Source organism: Triticum aestivum, chromosome 2A (genome assembly GCF_018294505.1).
Source record: "Triticum aestivum cultivar Chinese Spring chromosome 2A, IWGSC CS RefSeq v2.1, whole genome shotgun sequence".
NCBI lineage: Eukaryota > Viridiplantae > Streptophyta > Magnoliopsida > Poales > Poaceae > Triticum > Triticum aestivum.
The window spans coordinates 517127040-517135421 of NC_057797.1; positions in this window are offsets into that span (position 1 = coordinate 517127040).

The following is an 8382-nucleotide window of genomic DNA, read 5'->3' on the forward strand; positions in this document are numbered from 1 at the left end:
CGTTCCCTCTCGATAGGTCCCGCTTCGGAGAGTGCTCCAGAGTACCTGTCTGAGGAGCAGTGACCCCCTGTTGATCTACCAGGCAAGCAAACCCCCTTGTTCATTCCAATACAACCCTGCTCTCTCACACCTGCTCTCATTTATTGCATTAGGACAACAACGATTCAACTACTACTTTATGCTACGGTAGTTGAACCCATTCCTCCGCATGACCTGTCATTGCCACAGTAAATAGTTAAAACCCACTAGCATGTGTAGGAGTTGATTGAGCCATGTTGTGTTCCTACCATGCATTGCCTGCTATTGCTTAGAGTATGTCAGGTCTGATTCATTGGGAATGAATTGGAGTACAATGCTATGTTCTGATGTTGAGAGTTAAGTGTGTGAACATGATTTGGTAAAGGTAGCGGTGAGAGGCCATGTAGGAGTACATGGTGGGTTGTCTCACTGGAACCGTCCCTAAGAACTGAGTTCTCTGTATGTTGTCCAATGACTAGATACTACCACACATTGGGTTCCAGTAACTCGACCTCTCTTGACTTATTAGCCAACTTGATCTCTGTCTAGGAGTTGCAACTAGTTTCTGGTGTTTGTAGGTAGTGCTATTTTTCTACCGAGTGACACCCGGCAGGGTGGACTTGGGACAGACTAGGCACACGTGGCCCGGTGTACCGAGTGGCACCCGGATGGTGGGCTCGGGAACCCTGTACACATCGTTTGGGGCTGTGAGCGAAACCCCGGCCGGATCTCCTTACAGATGGAACCCGAATAGGCGACAAACCTGGACTAGAGTCTTGTGTGGTTAGTCAGGTCGTGGCCGACACCCTCGCCAGGCTTCCGCTTGAAGGTTGCCGAGATACATGACGTGTACATGGTGATAAGTGCTTGTGTGAAGAAGTACACCCCTGCAGGGTTATCAAGATCTATTCGAATAGCCGTGTCCTCGGTTATGGACTTCTTGGATGCTTATGTGGTACATAGACAACTTAAAGTGGATACTCTAAAATGCTCAAGACAAGTGTGAGTGCTATGGATGGCCTTCTCGTAGAGAGACGGGGATGAATCCATAGTAGTATATTGATGTGGTGATTAGTGGACTCGTGTGCGCTGCCTCACCTCAAAGAAGTTTCTTGTTGTCGTAGAACAGGATAGCCACTGAGTCAAAGATGGCTTGCTGCAACTAAACCCCACATTACCTTCTTGATACAAATGCATGTATGATAGGATCTGATGTAAGTCTTGCTGAGTACCTTTGTACTCACGTTTGCTTTATTTATGTTTTGCAGGTGAGACATTCGTCTCACTAGTAGTACCGCTTGGACTTCGACGAGTAGCTTGTTACCTCAGCTACGATCTTGTTCCCTTGGGAGGGACTTGTAGATAGTCAGGCTTCTCGGCCTTTTTCTTTTGTAGTTTTCTGTACTCAGACATGTAATACTTCCGTTGCTTGTATGCTCTGAATGATGGGTCATGAGACCTCTGTTTGTATTAATGCTATGTGGCTCTTCTGGGCCTTTATCTATATGAGTTTGAGTTATGTTGTGATGCCATGTTGTACAACACATACTTGCATGTTATGCGTACGTATGACGTGTATTGCTATGTGTGGGATCCGACAACCTAGTTGTTTATCCTTGGTAGCCTCTCTTATGGGGAAATGTAGTCTAGTGCTTCCACTGAGCCATGGTAGTCTGCTACAGCCCGGTTCACCGGAGTCCTGCTAGCCCAGCACTACTGCTCTGGAACACTTAGACTGGCCAGCATGTGATTCACTTCGTTCCTGTGTCTGTCCCTTCGGGGAAATGTCACGCGGTGACATCCGGAGTCCTGCCTAGCCTGCTATAGCCTGGGTTCCCGGAGTCCTGTTAGCCCAGTTGCTACAGCCCGGATGCACACGCTGCTGACCGACATGCTCGATGTTGTTTCATGTATGCCTGTCCCTGTAAGTTAGTGCCACTTTGGGTTCACGAGTAGTCATGTCGGCCCGGGTTCTCTGTCATATGGATGCTAGCGACACTATCATATACGTGAGCCAAAAGGCGCAAACGGTCCCGGGCCATGGTAAGGCGACACCCGTGGGAATACCGTGCGTGAGGCCGCAAAGTGATATGAGGTGTTACATGCTAGATCGGTGTGACTTAGAATCGGGGTCCCGACACCACATCCACTATGCTGCAATGGATGGCTACCTTTGCTTCAATATCTACAAGGGTTGGATGAAGAGCAACAACCAAGTGTGCGGTTCAAGCAAAGAAGTATCGGCCAAGAGGAAGAGGGACAAGGACGAAGTCGAGGACGTGGACGAGGACTCCGAGTAAGGTGGCAGTGTCGTTGCTCATGGTGGTTCTAATGCAGTGTCTACCGGAATAGTTGCAAAGTTTAATTTCAGGTGCGCTTAATTTAATTTGAGGGGTATGCTGTGCTGAGCCCCCAGCAGAATTATGTTATGTTTCTTCTCGTTACTTTAACTCTTTAGTATGTACATACTAGTATTTCTTACATTTCATCTTTTAGTTGGTATAGTACTACCACTCGTTTCTTCACATTATATACATACAATATATATGGCCAACATCATATAGCCAACAATTTAGTTGTGAAAGAATTTCAGGGTGCTTAGTTTTGTCAAAGAATTCCAGGATGCTTAGAGGGTGCTTGGATCCAAGGGACTTATTTTAGTCTGACTAAAAATAGTCTCTTTAAGAGGCTAAAGTTCCAAGCACCCCTGACTAAAGAGGGGCTAAAACTAGTCTTGAGACTAAATTTTTTTAGTCAGGGGTACCCCTACTAAAATGTGGATTAGTCCTCTCTCTACTCATTTAACTCCTCTCCTTTAACACAGGCGAGTTCTGGATTGGAGGGTTTGGAGGATAATAAATGCTCATTAACTTGATTTTAGCCTTTTTAGTATTTGGATCCAAGCATGGGTGAGGCTAGCATGTTTTAGTCCCACTACTTTTAGTCATGGGACTAAAATGTATCCAAGCACCCTCTTAGTTTTATTTGAGGGGTGGGTTGTGTTGGGCACCATTATTGTGACTAGCCTTTTTAATAGTACTATATGCATCATTTGGACGAGCGCTCTCTATATGTACCACCTTTTTTTAATTTCAAGTTTTGCTCCATAGCGCAATCCATCGATACTACTGCTATACAAAAGTATACATTTTTTAAAAGGCTAGAGGGCGGGGCAGTCTAGCTTGGTCGGTTTCACGAGAGGCGAGGGCCGTTGTGATTTGACAGCTCATTACTGCTGGAAGGCGGGGCCTTGTGATTTGACTGCTCGTATAAATGCGCCGAGGACCTGATCGAGGAGGAGCAAAGAACCATGTGGTATACTCAAGTTTTCCACTGGAGTAGTACTGCGACGGAGGAGCACGAAACACGGCAGCCCAGTGCCATATGGCGATAAAAAATGATCTAATTTGCTAGTCATCTCATTGTTAGCATTGTTCTATTCATTCCCTCAAAAAACATTGTTCTATTCATGCCTCGCAGAGAACGTGCCACGTGCGGTGAAACACCCGAAGCAAAAGATGAAACACAAGAGCAAAAGAAGAAGGAAGATTATCACCCCAAATGATCTAATTCACCGGGAGTCGTAACTGCTTCTTCATCGCCTCCACGACCTCCATCTCCTTGCGCGTCTCCTCCGCCATCTTCATCATTGTGTCCATGACGCGACATTTCTCGACGCGAGCCTTCATCATCTGTTCCACGGCCATATTACGTACCTTGACAGCAGCCAGGTGCTTGATGCGGAGCTTTGCCAACTCTTCCTTCTGTTCCATGGCGAGGGCCTGCAGCATCTTCATCGAGGAACTACTATTCTCATGGAGGTTTTTCCAGCCGGCGTTCTTCTCCTTCAACAGGTCGATCTCGTGGCAGAGCTTCACATTGTCCTTCCGAAGTCGTAGGATTTCGCCGGTCGCCTTCTTCTCCGAGGCAATGCTCTTCTTCAGCAGCATCACCAAGCCGGCGGTCAACTCCCCCTACTGATTGAGCTCAGTGGGCATGTCGTCGAGGCTCTCCTTCAGCAACTCCATCAAGCCTTGGATGAACTCCTTCTGCTTATTGAGCTAATCGGGCATGCCGTCGAGGGATAACGACTGCAGCTCCGCCGGCTCGGCATGTTCGCCTCCGTGGCTAGGGCGCTCCTGGGAGCCATCACCTGCCCGTGAGAGATCTTTCGAGGTCTCTGCGTGGTGGCAAGCCCTCTCTTTCTTTCCGCAGCCTTGGTTGCCGCTCCCTTGTTACGAGTAGTTCTCGACCTAGAGCTCTGCTCACCGGCCATGGCAACGACGGACGAAGAAGAAGCACTTATGAGGAGGAAAGGTAGAGTGATTTTCGGTTAGGTAGTTCCCCTTTTTATAACCTAAGTACTAGCACTAGTACTAATACCTGCATAGTGGGAACACATTTAGGTTTGGTACGTACTACTAGTAGGTGTGAGCAGGCTTTCGAATGTGATGGGAACAAGGTAAAGATTAATTGATGGTTTTGGTTTCGAGGCCCGAAACGGTTCCTGATGAGTTTAGCGGAACATAAATTTCAAGTACTACACTGCTCAAATGCATAAATATTATGTTACTGTTAAAAATTGGCACAAAATACGAAGGAGACCAATGGAAGTACTACTAGCAACCCACGATTTAACTACTCGCATGCGCGAAGTGGAGTAATAATGTCTTTCTTCCGCCCTCACGTCTACTCAATTTGCATGCGCTGTATTAATTGACCATCAATGAAGTGAATGACTTTACACGCGTCAAATTATCACATGGGGTGGATCTTGGTACAAAATTGTGTCCGCCCGTGTACCCGCATGTGCGTGCGAGGAATGAGTGCGTGCATGGCGTGCGTGCACATCTTTGCTTCGTGCATGTACCGCCAGTATGGCTCAGGGAGGACGAGTACATTCTTCTGGAACCAGCAACATGTCACTGTGATCAATCCACGCATGGAGTTCGCGACAACGCCTACACATGTGCCACGTGGCTTCATGAACTGTAAGAGAGACACTGTGTAGCATGCCATTGGTATTCTAATTTACGTGTTTTGCACATACTCAAAGTACTAATAAGGTACACGTGCATTGCATGCATCAGATTTTGCAACCAAATTATGAATAAATACCACACTATAGCATGTAAGCTCTGAGTCATATATGCCTGATGTAGCCCTTCGTTTAATTCTTATAGTTCATCTCATTCAAAATCAATTAGTTTTTATAAAAAAGCTAAGAACGCGGGAATAGGAAAAACATGGGATTATAGTGGAATGTCATCTTGAATCCTACAGGATTGTACGAGTGTTTGATTGTGCATAGAAAAAACACAGAATTCTTTCAAAGAGGTTTGAGTGGATGGGATGTTTCCTTTGAAATCTAGTGCAAATGAATCATATGGAAAAGTTCCTATGGTTTACAATCCTACGAATCAAACAACCAAGATAGGAAAAATTCCAAATGATTAGAATCCTCCAAAATTCCTTTGAGAATCCTTTGAATCAAAGAAGCCCTTAATCTATTTTATGATTCATGGAATTGTGCATTGTAAAGCATAAAGTAAAAACAAATAATAGCAGTTCAACTAGAAAAAAGTTTGGGCAGTTATGATACAAAAGAATATAGAACAAAAGAGTACCACTATTGTTTTGAGGTTTGTGCATTATGCTTAAGTTCAACCATGGAGTCTGCTAGATTGTACATGTGGCAAAATCCGGTGGGGGGCTAGAAGATGGTGCGAGGGGCCGAGTGGAGGGAGACTATGAAGGAATGCACAAGTGCGAGATCGATATTTAGAGAGAGGGGGCAAACACGTACGCTGATGCGCGCAATGGCGGAGCCATGAAAAATAAATGAGCTAGGGGGCCAAGCATTGCTAATCCTTTACGAGGAGGGTCAATTCATGAACTTAAATCATTTTTAGCAACAATTGTCTAATGATCACATTCATATTAGCCTTGATATATAGTGATGTTAGGGGGGGAGGGGGAAAGGCCCTTACTGCCCCCTGTCTTCGCCATTGTGCATGCGTCTGAGAGATGAAGCGGAAGGCATGGATGATGAGAGGGGGACGTTGGATACATAATTAATATGGGTGTATTAGCTATATATGTTAATCCTATATAGAGAGGCATAGATTGATCGATGTGGACGTGGGAAAGAGGGTGAGACCTCACTGGATATATCAATTGATCGGTTTGTGTGGAAAACTATGAAAGACCTAGCTATATACACACATACATAGAGGAACATCGATCGTTGCGCATGCATGCGTGAGAGATAAAGAATGCCCGATATGATGGAGAGGGGGATGTGTGTTGGTGTGTGCCTTCATGGGAGACCGACCTGAAGAAAAAGATTGCATGCATGCGATGGATAATGCCGACTGGTAGTGTGTGTGCATGCATGCACGAGATAAAGTTAGTGGTACAATTATAAAGAGAAGACTACTATATGAGTGTAAAAGAATAGCTGAATAGGTGAGGTCACAATCAATGTAAAGTTGAATTCAAATATTTGAATAAGAGATCCTGATGTTTGAAACCCATGCATGCATGAATATAACAGAGATCTGCGCGGTGTGGTTTGGAAACGAGCATGTTGTAATGTATACACATTAAACAAGGTCACACTGATTTGAATTTGAGATACCGATGGCAGACATCATTTGGCCACGTCGCATCCGTGCATGGACACAGTATTCTAATTGGAGATGATGAGCGGCTTTTGCATCACATATCTACATCTATACCCCTATATATATATATTATATTTTATATTTTTTTATTGTGTGCGGGTAACTTTAACTTTGAAAGATGGTCGTTGGATGAGGCGAATCCGATGGTCCAAAGATGGAAAATTTGAGCACTACTGGCCATTTGATATCATCTAGATTCCACCAGATTTCGCCACATGTATAATCTAGAAGACTCCATGGTTGAACTTAAGCATAATGCACAAACATCAAAACACAAGCACTTCTTATTTGTTCTAGAATCTTCCATATCAGAATTGCCCAAATGTTTTTCTACATGATTTGCCATTATTTGTTTTTACTTTATGTCTTACGACGCACAATTCCAAGAATCTTAAAATAGATTAGCTTTCTTATAAAAACTAGATGATTTTGAATGAAATGAACTATAAGAATTAAACGAACATGTACATCATGCATATATGACTCAAAGCTTGCATGCTATAATGTGGTATTTATTCATAATTTGGTTGCCAAATCTCATGCGTGCAATGCACGTGTACCTTACTCTAGTCCAAATGGTGTTTGTGTGTGTGTTGTGTGTGTTGAGGTGCAAATTGTCTTTTTGGGTACACATTAAGCTTGTTCTTCCAAAATTTCAAGCCGCGCCTTGTTATGCCGAAAATTCTAGCTAGCGTCTCTGTCTATCGTGCTGCGAAACTCCCGCCTCTTCAACCCACGCCTTGTTAGCCCGAAATATTTAAGATATATCTTTGTCTCGTTGTGCTCCGACAACTCCCTCCATCTCAACCCGCGCCTTGCTATTCTGAAATTACAACGCGCGGGAAAACTCCCACCTCTTGTGAAATCCTGACACGTGAAATGCCCATGGTACCCCTGAACCGAAAGAACCGCCTCAAATCGGTGGGGGTACTTTCGTAACTTACCCCACATTTCGAACAAGCGTGTCTCTAAGCCATGGTTCCCCACTGCCATCCCATCCGCCCACCCATTCGTACATCGAGGCCGTGAAAACCCGCGACGAAACCCCACACCCTGCTCCGTCCGCCACCCAGCCGGAGCCTCTTCCCCGACGACGTCGTCCACAGCAACACCTCGACGTCCCTCATCCACTGTACCGGATGAGGATCTGTCGTTGATCTCATCATCCCGTCGGTTCAGCCACCCCGTCCTCCACCTCCAAGGAGCTTCCCCGACGTTCCCCTCGTCTTTCGCGCCACCTCCATTCCCACACCGCCGTCTTCACCTGCACCACCGGAAGAGCATCATCATCACCGTTTCCTCATATGAAGCTGTGGCCTAATTGCCGCCACCAAAGAGGTTGTACACGAATCGCCGCATTTTCTTCTTGATTCGATCTCACGGTGCTGTCGGCGCTCGGTCCCAAGCTGACACGGCGCGACTCCATCCACGACGCCGGCGCCGACCACTTCCTCCACGGCGTCGCTCCCTCAGCGGCGACGTCCACATTAGTAGGACCTGCTGCTGCTTTAGCTCTTGCTCGCCCTACTGCTCTGCTCTTTCTCTCGGTCCCCTGCCTGGTCTGCTCTTGCTATTGCTCTTGCTCGTGCTTCTGCTCTCGCTCTTGCTCTTGCTTGCGATGCTACTCCGATTTAGCTACACTTCACTCCGATGCCGCCAGGGTGAAGGAAGAACCAGC